The 12002-nt window shown below is 36.2% G+C and overlaps 1 protein-coding gene across 1 annotated transcript in view; it reads left to right on the top strand.

Annotated features, from left to right (window-relative positions):
• Positions 1-8790, top strand: part of PDE6H (phosphodiesterase 6H) — a 44993-nt gene extending 36203 nt beyond the window's left edge. Inside the window, exon 6 of the mRNA XM_082421980.1 lies at positions 6032-8790. The gene's annotated coding sequence lies outside the window, so the exon portion shown is untranslated. The remainder of the gene's footprint in view (positions 1-6031) is intronic.
• The last annotated feature ends 3212 nt before the right edge of the window (positions 8791-12002 follow it).

Raw genomic sequence — 12002 nt, 5'->3', positions numbered from 1 at the left:
ATGGTAAATTTAATGTTTTTTTTTTTTTACCACAATTAAAAATTTTATAAAGCATTAAAAATTTATTTTAAACTGTTTGGCAAAGAAAAGGCCTTTGTTTTAAAATTCTATCAAGAATAATTGAGTAGGAGCACAGAATGCAAAGTGTATAGCTAAGCGCATGTGATTATGTTAGTCTAACAGATAAGCTTTCAGATCAGAGAAGGAGAATCCCTAAATTTTGAGTACAACAAAAGAACAACAATTCTGCTGCTTCCTGTCGGTTAAGTGACTTAGAAAAAGATACATCATGCAGTCATTCAATAAATATTTACTGAACAAAGAGGAGGGCAAATCATTGTGCTAGGTGATGGGGATTCAGCAATGAGTAAGACTGATTTCAATTTCATACCTCAGTCTACTGCAAATTCCCCTTGCTGAGGTTGTCAATGACCTTCTAGTGACGAGCTGCATTAGAAGCATTTTTTACAGAGCCTCATTGATTATTTCCTTCTTCTTTAAACTTTCTTCTCTATTGGCTTCCTTGACTTCACCTTCACCTGGCTCTTTTTCTACTAGAGCTGTTTCCTCTAGCTACTCCATAAATATTGGTATTCTTCAGGGTTTTATCCTAGACCCTCCCCTTTATTCCAAGTACATACACCCTAGGAAAACTCTTCAACTAGCTAATGACCCCCAAATCTTTTTTTTTTTTTTTTAATTTTTATTTATTTATTTATGGCTGTGTTGGGTCTTCGTTTCTGTGCGAGAGCTTTCTCTAGTTGGGGCAAGTGGGGGCCACTCTTCATCGCGGTGCGCAGGCCTCTCATTATCGTGGCCTCTCTTGTTGTGGAGCACAGGCTCCAGACGCGCAGGCTCAGTAATTGTGACTCACGGGCCCAGTTGCTCCGCGGCACGTGGGATCTTCCCAGACCAGGGCTCGAACCCGTGTCCCCTGCATTGGCAGGCAGATTCTCAACCACCGCACCGCCAGGGAAGCCCGACCCCCAAATCTTATCTGCACCTTAAACATCTTTCTCTGGGCTCCAGAATGTTACATCTTATATATTATTAGATAGCTCTACCTGAATGTACCAAACTCAACATATTTAAAACTCAACTTACTCTCTTTTCTGATGTTCTTCTCTCCTTACATGCTCTTTATTGGGAAATGACATCATCATTAATTTTATTGCCCAAGTCAGAACCTGGGAGTCATTCTATATTTCTTCCTCTATGCTGTCCTGAGAATGACCCAACATGGTCTGTTAATTTCATCTCAAATAATTTATAAATATGAGCCATCCTCTCCTTCGTTTTACTGTCATTGCTTAAGTTCTCATTTGAATGATCACATTTGAATTATTTCAATAGACACATTAGTTTCCACTCACCTAGCCTTGACTTTCCTTAATCCATCTGACACATTACTATCAGAATGACCTTACCATACGAATCTGATTATGTCATTTTCTCTGTGCAAAATTCTTTAATAGCTTCCCATTACCTCTAGGACAAAATCTTTGCACCTTTTCAATGTCTTTTGAGTTCTCTCTCTCCTTTTCTTAAGCATCATCTCTTACTTATGTTACCTTTGCGTCCTACTCTCAAGCAAAATTGAACTCTTCAGCTTGAGACCATCTCTTTTACAAGAGAGATGCACTTTTCTTAGCCAGTTGGAGTCATATTTGTAAGTGGCTCATAACTATTATTTTATTGATTTTAAAAGTACACAATTATATGATAACTCTCTTCTTTCTGTTCAATTTTTCCATAAACCTAAAACTACTCAAAAAATAGTCTATTAATTACATGTTTTAAAAGTACACACAATTCCTGAAAACAAGGAAGTAATTAGTTTGCTTACCACTTATGCCTGCTTTATTAAGCCCCTTCCCTGATGATAGGGAACACAAGAACATTAAGAAACTAAAGTAAAGATGATATTAGGGAAACACAGGCAGACACTTTTTTCTTGGCATCGTTAGTGCCAAGCATTACAGGTGAAGAACTGGCGATTCTTGGGACACTCATGAAAATTTTTCTGTGGCGTGGAATAGATTCTCAAATGAGCCAGCATTGCTGTACCGTTGGAAGCAAATGAATAATCTGTTATTTAAAGAAAAGAAAAAGTAGTTAACAGATGTACATCTTCTAAGAAGAGAATCTTAATGACCATAATGTTACTTTTGAAAAAATAATCTTAATGCTACTGATGATGATGGTAATGATAGCAGCAGCGAACATTTGTTGAAAACTTACCCTGTGCCAGGAACTGAGCATTTTTACCCCTGAGGTAGGTGTCATCATTATTATACCCATTTTCCGGATGAAGGTTCACAGAGGTTAAGTCTCTTGCTGAAGGTCACACAGCTCTTAAATAAAAGTATAATGAGAAAGCCTCTTTGGCATTATAGTTACTACTGCCTCTAAGAGAATGTAGAAAAAGAGAATTTTTTCTACATGTTCCACCAAACATTTCTCATTTCTTTACTCCGAAAGCTTTCCCTCATTTAAAAGATCTGCACCACTTCAGCCAAGATGGGTGAGAGAGACCTTTGTCGTAGTTATTTAAAACCCAGATTATATGAGAGCTGTAGCCTCATCATCTCTACATTAAGCCACAGCAGGGGGAAAGCTACATGAAAAATGAATATATGATAATAAGTAGTCTCTGCCTTGGGCAACATCTTCCCTTTGAATTTAAAAGAGAGAGAAAATAGTACATCTCTGTTATGAATGTGGGGAAGGGAAGATTCATAAAACTCAGATCCCTTTGTTAGAGATTCACACAAAACAACAAAGGGAACATGTAAATGCTTTTTACAGAATGGAAGCTCCTTTGCTGGCTTAGGCTGAACACCAAACGATGTTGCGGCAGGGTTGGTGAAGAGGAAATTAGATATTTTGCAGTTCCTAACAAGATAGAACACAACCAGACTTATACTGCTTACAAGAACCATTTGGCGCTAGTAGAATGCAGAGAAAGCCTTGAAGGGGAAGGTTCAATGAATGATTCAGAGCCTCTCCCCCTCTCTGCATCCGGTCACACCAGGGCAGTGGGATTACAGAGAGAATTTTCCCTGGGAAAACAAAGGTATGGATGTTCTGACTTCACATGTTATCGTGTTTTATTCTTTCCCAATCATGTTCACGTTTTATCCTCGAGACAGATTTCTGGGGGCAGTAAGGCGGGTACTGTTATCCCTATTTATTCAAGAAAAGAAATTCAGAGCCAATGAGGTTGTTTGTCCGGGCTATGTTCAGGGAGCTAATAAGGGATGGGAAATGTACTAGAACCAGGGATGCTTAGGCTGGTTCTGTACTCATTGCTCATGAGGTCAAAGCAAACAGAGGAAAAGAATGAACCTCAGATCTCGTCCTTCCAAGGTCTAGGTAAGGGCATGTGAAGTACAGAAACACACAGTGGAAGAAAAGACCATCCCAAGCTCACCAGAATTAACTCCTAGATTTGTGGAGTGATTGTCTTGTTTTGGGTTCTTCAGGAAAAGATCCTAATACAAAGATTTTAACGCAAGAAATTTGATTGGGAGGTGGTGACTCAGGAAAAGCCAGCTGGAGAGTGGGAAATTGAGAGAGGGTAGGGAAGTCAGTCAATAAAGGGTGCATAATCAAACCAGTTACTGCTGTTTGTGACTGGAGCTTAATTCTCCCAGGATGTTGAAAATGTACTTCATAGTTCGCCCATCCAAAGGGCAAGGGTTAAGAAATGTTGCAGAGGTGGGTGTAAAGGGGGGAACACTGATTCCCCAGCACTTCTAGCCAGATTTATGCAGGCTCTCACCTGCAGAGAAAGTCCTCAGAAAGTTGAAAATTGGCTGGTTTTCACTCCAATGATAACATCAAAAGGGGTGTGGGTGGGGACAGACAGCATCTACATCGTATTACCTCCAACAAAGGTCAAGAGTGGAAGAGAAAGATTGGAAGAGTAGACATAGAAAATTCTCATTCTTGGATAGAGAAGGATACTATCATTGACTGAGTTTTCTCAGTATCAGAGGTAATATCAGAAGACCACTTTTTAAAATTCTTAATGAACCTCCCTCCTGCCTCTTCCTTAACCCCTGGCAACCACTAATCTCTTCTCCATTTCTATAGTTTTGTCATTTTAAGAGTGTTATACAAATGTAATCATATAGTATGAATCTTCCGGAATTCGATTTTTTTAAATCAGCATAATTCTCTGGAAATTCATGTTGTTGCACATATTGAGAGTTTATTCCTTTTTATTATGAAGTATAATCTATGGTACGGATGTAACACACTTTAACTATTCAGATATTGAAAGACATTTGGGATTTTGCTAGTTTCTTACTATCATGAATAAAGCAGCTAGGACCATTTCTGTATAGGTTTATGTGTGAGCATAAGTTTTCATTTCTCTTGGATAAATGCCCAGGAGTGCAACTGTTAAGCTATATAATAGTTTCACGCTATTTTTTTTTTTACTTAATTGCCAAACTGTTTTTCAAAGGGGCTTTTACATTTTACATCCACATCAGCAATGTATGAGTGTGGGATTACAGAGAGAATTGCAGTTGCAGTTTCTTTTCATCCTCACCAGCGTTGTATGTTGTCATTATTTTGTATTTTTAGCCATTTTGATAGGTATGTAGTGATTCTAATTGTGATTTTTATTTTCATTTCACTAATTATTTATCACGTGGAACATATTTTCATGTGCTTCTAAATATAAAGCCTTGGTTGGGTATGTGATTTACAAATATTTTCTCTGAGTCTGTAATTTGTCTTTTAACAGGATATTTTGCAGATCAAAGTTCTTGATTTTGATTAGATTCAATTTATTACTTTCTCCTCTTACGCATCGGGCTTTTAGTGTCAAGTCTGAGGACACTTTGGGTAGTCCTAAGTCCCAAATATTTTATCCTATGTTCTTTTCTAGGCATTTTATAATTTTACATTTAAGTCCATGACCCATTTCTGTATAAGTTAAATTTTGTGTAAGTTAATTTTGTATAAGGTGTGAGATGTAGGTTAAGGTTCATTTTTTGCCAATGAATACTCAGCTGTTCCAGCACCATTTATTGAAAAAGTAATACTTTCTCCAATGAATTGAATTGCTTTTGCTTATTTGTCAAAAATCAACTGGACATGTTAATGTGGGTCAATTTCAGGGTTCTCTATCTATTTCATTGATCTTTGTGTCTTTCCCTCTGTCAATAATATACTTTCTTGCTTATTTCAACTATATACTAAGCCTGAACATTGGGAAGAGGGATTCCTCCCACTTCATTTTTAATTTTCAAAATTATTTTGAAAAATAAAAGTCTAGAGTCTTTCCCCTTCTGTATAAATTTTAGAGTAAGTTTGTCAATGTCTACATAAAACTTTCTGAGATTTTGATAGGAATTTTGATAAGCATATACATAAACTTAGGGAGAATTGATATTTATTATGTGGAGTTTTCAAATCCATGAACATGGCATGCTCTCTCCAAGTATTTAAATTTTCTTTGATTTTTTTCCTCAGCATTTTCTCATTTTCACATACAGCTGCCATACATGTTTTGCTACATTTATATCTATTTCATTTTCTTTTGGGCAATTGTAAGTGATATGCATATTTTATTTCAGTTTCTACTTTTTCATTGTCAAAATCATTGTCAATATTTTTGTGTGCTGATCATTAATCCTGTGACCCTACTAAAAGGTTCTAGGTGGTTTTGTTTTGTAGATTCCTTGGAATTTTCTATCTCTACATGATGCCATTTGCAAACAGAGGTTGTTTGATTTCTTTTTTTGCCAATTTGTGTGCCTTTTGGTTTTTTTTTCATGCCTTATAATTGTGACAGAGAAGAACAAACCTGACTCCATATTGAATCTGTTTCTTTAACTCTGTTGCCTGTGCTTAGTCATGCTGGCTCTGCACCTTTTTAAAAGAATGTTGCCTGTAGACTGATATGTACATGATAGCCCATTTTCAAGGCTCTGACCTTTAAAGGTATAATACTTTTCTATTCATATAGAGATAAAAAGTTGCAAAACAGAAAATAAAAATTGTCTTGTTGCAGGTTTATAGGAACATTGTGACCAGACCTACTTGGACAGCTGCAAAAACAAAGGATTCCTGCACCAAGAAGTCTGTAACACCAGCCACACCCCCATCACCTTTTAGTATAAAGAAGCCTGAATTCTAACTCAGGTAAGATGGTTCTTTGGGACACTAGACCACCACCTTCTTGGTTTGCTGGCTTTCCAAATGAAGTCACTATTCCTTGCCCCCAAAACTCAGCTCTCAATTTATTGGCCTGTCATGCTGAGAGCACTATGAGCTTGGACTCAGTAACACTATTGCCGTGACTAAAACTTCCAGTTCTATGTTAAATGGAAGTGAGAGATCCTTGCTTTGTTTCTGATCTTAGAGGGAAAGCATTCTACCTTTCATCATTAAATATGATGTTAGCTGTAGATTACTTATTGATGTTCTTTATGAGGTTGGAAAAGTCGCCCTCAATTCCTAGCATACAGAGAGTTTTTATAATGAATGGAAGTTGAATTTTTTTTGGTGTTAATTGATATGATCATATGATTTTTCCTCTTTAGCTGGTTGTTATGGTGAATTAGATTGCTTAAATTTTGAAGATTAAACCAGCTTACATATGTGGAATAAATGCTACTTGGTCATGATGGATTATTCCTTTTATACTATGTTTGATTAGATTTGCTAAAATTTTGTTGAATTCCCAGAATTCAACATCTGAGAGTTTCAGATATGTGGATCTTACGACAAACAGATTTTATCTTTTCTGCCAGGCTTGGTCTGTCTTATTTGTGTGAAGAAAATGTGATTTTAGGAGTACAAGAAAGGGTTCCACCATACATGTTCTCATGCTTATTGATGACTAAAAAATTTTAAGAGGGGACAAATTATTTTATTCTACAATCGAAAGTAAACAGCTTGAAGTGCAAAACACCTATGGGAAAATACATCAGCAGATTTTAACCCTGGGGAAAGTAGTGATACAGACATCTCTAATTTTGCCCACCGTGAACAGCAACATGTACAAATGTTGGGCATTTACCATTCCTCCTTGGTATCCATTATCCCTGCATTTCCCATCCCCACTCTTTATTAACACACCACATCAAAACTCTGAGACCAATCTTCACAATGTTTAAAATCTTGTGTTTTTTTGTTTTTGTTTGTTTGTTTGTTTCTTTTTTTTTTTGGACATGGATGTGTAACATAAATAACGCCTATAGATCTGAGTTGTTCTCCTAGAAGTGAGATATCCGGGGGAGGAGACTCAAGCCCAATCTGTTTTTCCATGCCAACAGTTTAAAAACCACTCTCCTAACCCTAACCCATGTTTCCCTGAAAAATATGTAGGACAATTGCTTGAGGGGAGAGGAAATACTCAAGTAAGTCACTTTCTTTTTTGTTGAAATGATGTAGTTCCAAAAGTCTGGATGTGAGAGGCTAATCAAAGTCACTGCTACTTTCACTCTCTCTAGTTACCTGTAGAACCAAACCAAAACAGAAGGTTATGCAGGACTAGAAAAGGAGAATGTCTCTGCAGAAATCATGTTGATATCACTGTAATTAAAAATATGCTCCAAATCCAAGTTTTGACTACAAACAGGAAGTTTTCTTTGTGAGCCTCAAGACTCTCTTTCCCTCTGATGCTGTCCTTCTGTATCAGTGTGACTCCAGTGACTCTCCTGTCACCACAAACAAGTTTTTGGAGGGGAGATTCTGAGCAATTCTTGGAGCTAAAGCTTTAGTAATTGTCACTATATAAACATATGTAATACATGTAATACAAAACCTAGAAGTGACACTACCAAAATAGAAGTTGTGGTAGGGTAGTGAGGTTACAGGATTTTATTCACCCATGAATTTTGAAAATAATGTTCAAATCTAGAGTTTGGTGCTTAGTGTATTTTATACCTTATTGCTTTGATAGGAGAAAAAGATGTAACTGGGATTTCAGTTGGCCCAATTTACCCTCTTCCAGAGAGAAGGGAACACAAGACTTTATGGAAGTGTGGTCTTCTGCTCACCTCCTCACATTTCTTCCCCACCAGGGAGCAATGAGGGAGTGAATTTTCATGACTGCAAAAGACAAAGAAGGAAACGACCGCTCTGGCATAGTGGGAAAATTACTGTATTTTGAGGCAGGATGCTTATGTTCAGTCCCTGATCCTGGAATTACTAACAATGTAATTTTGAACAAATCACTTTATATCTCTAGCTACAATTTTCTCTTCTATAAAACAGAATGTTTACCTCTAAAGGGTACCTTGTTAATTTCTTCAGCGGTGCATCTACATCTCTCATGTTAGAGGAGAGTCATTTCCTAAATGCAGATAAATAGCTGTTCACGCTTGATGGAATTAATCTCTGTGCATTAGTGATGAAAACATTTTATGCATTGGTTCCTGAATTTGCCCAAGCATTGGAAGTTTTAAAAGCTGAGATTTAAATCCATCCCAGACTAAGTGAATCAGAATTTCCATGGGCAAGATCCAAGGCTCATATTTTCAAAAGCTCTTCACAGTGATTTTGATGATGGGTCGGATTTGGGGAGACCAGGGCTTTTCAAACTTTAAGGTGCATGTGATTCACTCAGAGCTCTTGTTTATATGGAGGTTTTAATACATGGACCTGGGGTGGGGACCGAGACTCCGCATTTCTGAGACCCCCAAGATTCAGCTCTCAGGGGACGCAGATGCTGTAGATGGGAACAGGAACACCACTCTTTAGGTAGCAAGGGGTTAGATCTCCCTTTGGGTCTTCCTCTCTTTGGAAGGGCAGGTCACGTACTGTCAAGGAGGTTCTTTCTAGGAAAAGAGAAACATGACTTCAGCCCAGAGACCCTTTTCGTTATGAGTATTTCAAATGGTAAAGGAACCATAAATTATTTCTGGCAGGACTAAAATATAAATGCTGGAATGTGTAATTAAAATGTCAACTTTGAGAAGACATTAAAAGAAAAAAGGCAGTTGATCAAATATCATTCCTTGTTTTTATGAGATATTCTGGAAGATAGAGGCAGGAGTCATGGTTTGTTTTGCAAGTTCATAGATAGGGAAACTTGATTATTATAACAATTTAGAATCAGACAAAGTTCCAGGTAATAAAATTCCATTTTTATTGGAAGATTTCCTCAACAATAGATACTTACTGGGAAATTCCATGTTTAATCATTTAAATTCAGACTTCTCATAAATACTGAAATGGGGTCAGGAAACATTTTAAAAAATCCAAACAAACTTTTAATGTTTTAAATTAAGTAAACATAAAAAGCAATCTCACTTGATCAGTTTATCAGGATCCAAGATCTCACCTTCAACTTTGTATGTTCAAGACACTGTATTATAAAAGTTAACCATAATATCAACGTTATTAATTTACACTAAAAATAAAGCTGTTTGGTATAACAATTGTTTCCTTCTTCTAATCAATATATATTTTCCTATAGGCAAATTGATGATGATGTTATCCAGAGGCATGGTTTCAGAATGAAGGAATTAATTATATGATCTAACTACTTAATATCATCAAATTCTGATAATTTGCTGCCTCGATCTCCATACCAGAGTTGCCTTTACGATAGGTAAACGCACACCTCAACCCACATGAATGGATACTGTCCTCAGTTGCGACTCTGGCTATAATCCACCAAAATGGTGCGTACATGCTGAATACCAGCCCCGCTGTGCAAGGTGCGTGGGACTTTTGAGCCCATCAGGATACTCGAATCTTGAGACGGTGAATGATAAAGTCAGTGTTTCTTATTTTATGCTCTTATTCCTGATCATCGCAATCTCTCTTCCTAGGCACCCACTGAATACTACTTTTCTCTTCCTTTGGGAGAACAGAAGAAAATTGATCCTACTCTTCAGTTCATGGCTAATTATGGCCATGTTTATTTTGTGATATTTATTATTTTCCTTTACCAGCCCCCATGCCCAATTCCATTTTCTTAACCCCTCAGTAGGTACCCACTTTGTATTTGTCATATGTCTTTCCAATCTGCCTTCCATAACGTGCTTTACTCTTTGAAAAATATAAGGTGTGATTTTCTTTCAGTTTAATGCATATAAATTTAATGCTGTAAAATAAACGTTATAATTGCATTTGCTTTCTTACCATTTTCACACAACATTTGTGTTTTGATGACCATCAATGTTACGAAGTCTAGTTCATGGCTTCTGTCTGTTGCAATAATAATTCCACTCTATGTATTAATATATATCGTTACTTAGCCATTCCACTGGTGAGACCGTGTTAGACCATGTCCACCTCTCTTACCACGAGCACTACTCAGTGCATATCTTGATGCACTCAACATTTTTTTTTTTAAACATTTAGTTCAAAGCTTTTTTTTTTTTTAAAGAAACAGATGTTTTTTTTTTAATTTTTATTTATTTATTTATTTATTTATTTATTTATTTATTTATTTATGGCTGTGTTGGGTCTTCGTTTCTGTTCGAGAGCTTTCTCTAGTTGCGGCAAGCGGGGGCCACTCTTCATCGCGGTGCGCGGGCCTCTCACTGTCGTGGCCTCTCTTGTTGTGGAGCACAGGCTCCAGACGCACAGGCTCAGTAATTGTGGCTCACGGGCCTAGTTGCTCCACGGCATGTGGGATCTTCCCAGACCATGGCTCGAACCCGTGTCCCCTGAATTGGCAGGCAGATTCTCAACCACTGCGCCACCAGGGAAGCCCCAACACTCAACATTTTGATTGAGTTTTTGGTGTATATGTCCAAGAGTAAAATCGCTGAATTAAAAGGTATAAGGACCTTACATTTTCTATTGTGTTTCCAATATTTTCCTTGCTTATTTCCAGAGTTCCTTGTATATTCTCAATATTAACTCTTGTCAGTTATAAAAATTACAAATACTTTCCCCAGTCTGTCTTCTATCCATTTACTTTAAGATGTCCTTTATTTAAGAGAAGTTTCAATTTTTGACGTAATCTAATGTATATATTTAATTTTCCTCTTATGTCTCGTACTTTTAGGATGTTAGTTAAGACATTTTACACTTGTAAAGTCACAAAGATATTCTCTTGTTTCTTCCTCTTTACTATTTTACATTTAGATTTTTACCTAAATTTTATTTTAGTGCATGGTGTGAGGTAGATATCCAAATTTATTTTTCTCCATATAAAGACCAATTATACTAACAGCATTTACAAAATCACTTCATTCTCTCCCATATATCATATATTAAGTTAAAAGTCTACAAAAGACATTTATGAATTTTGTACTTGTTATCTGTTCTTGTTCTAGTGGCACACTACTTTAATTATTTGGCTTTGTAATATTGCTTGCATGCAAACATATTTGCTTGTCTTTTTCCAAAATATATTAGTTATGCAGGGATTTTTATTCATTAGTATCAATTTTTGAATTAATTTGTTAAATTCCTTCTTTTCAAAACTTCCTGAGATTTTAATGTAATTTCATGGAATGAATAATTCATAAGTTATTTTAGAAGAGAACTGCTGTTAACACATACACACACATGCACACACACACACACACACAATCTTTCATATCCTCTAATAAAATATTAAATTTTTCTCCATAAAGGTCTTATGCTCTCTTTGCTAGGTTAATTCCTAGGAACTTCATAAATGTTGTGGAATATTATTTTTTAATTGTTGATTATTGCTGGAATAGAGTAGAGGAACAGAATTAAATCTTGTATGTGGCTCTTTTATTAAGTAAAAAAAATAATTTCTTATGTTCAGTAGTTTATATAGTAATTCTCTTGGGATTTCATTAATAAATAATATCTACTTGTCATTATAGCTTTATTTATGTTTTATTTCATTTACAAGACCTACAATACTTTGTTGAGGAGTCACTGTAATGGCAAAAATTCTTACCAGGTTCCTAAACTTATATAAAGTTTGTCTAAAATTTTTATATTACGGATGTTTGGAAGACAGCCATAAGGCTAAGGAAGTTCTATTCATAATTTTCTAATAATTGTTGTTATTAATAGATTTTTAACATTGTAACAGG

The sequence above is a fragment of the Balaenoptera physalus genome, assembly GCF_965194825.1.
Source record: "Balaenoptera physalus genome assembly, chromosome: 13".
Taxonomy (NCBI): domain Eukaryota; kingdom Metazoa; phylum Chordata; class Mammalia; order Artiodactyla; family Balaenopteridae; genus Balaenoptera; species Balaenoptera physalus.
This window is presented reverse-complemented; position numbering and strand designations above follow the sequence as displayed.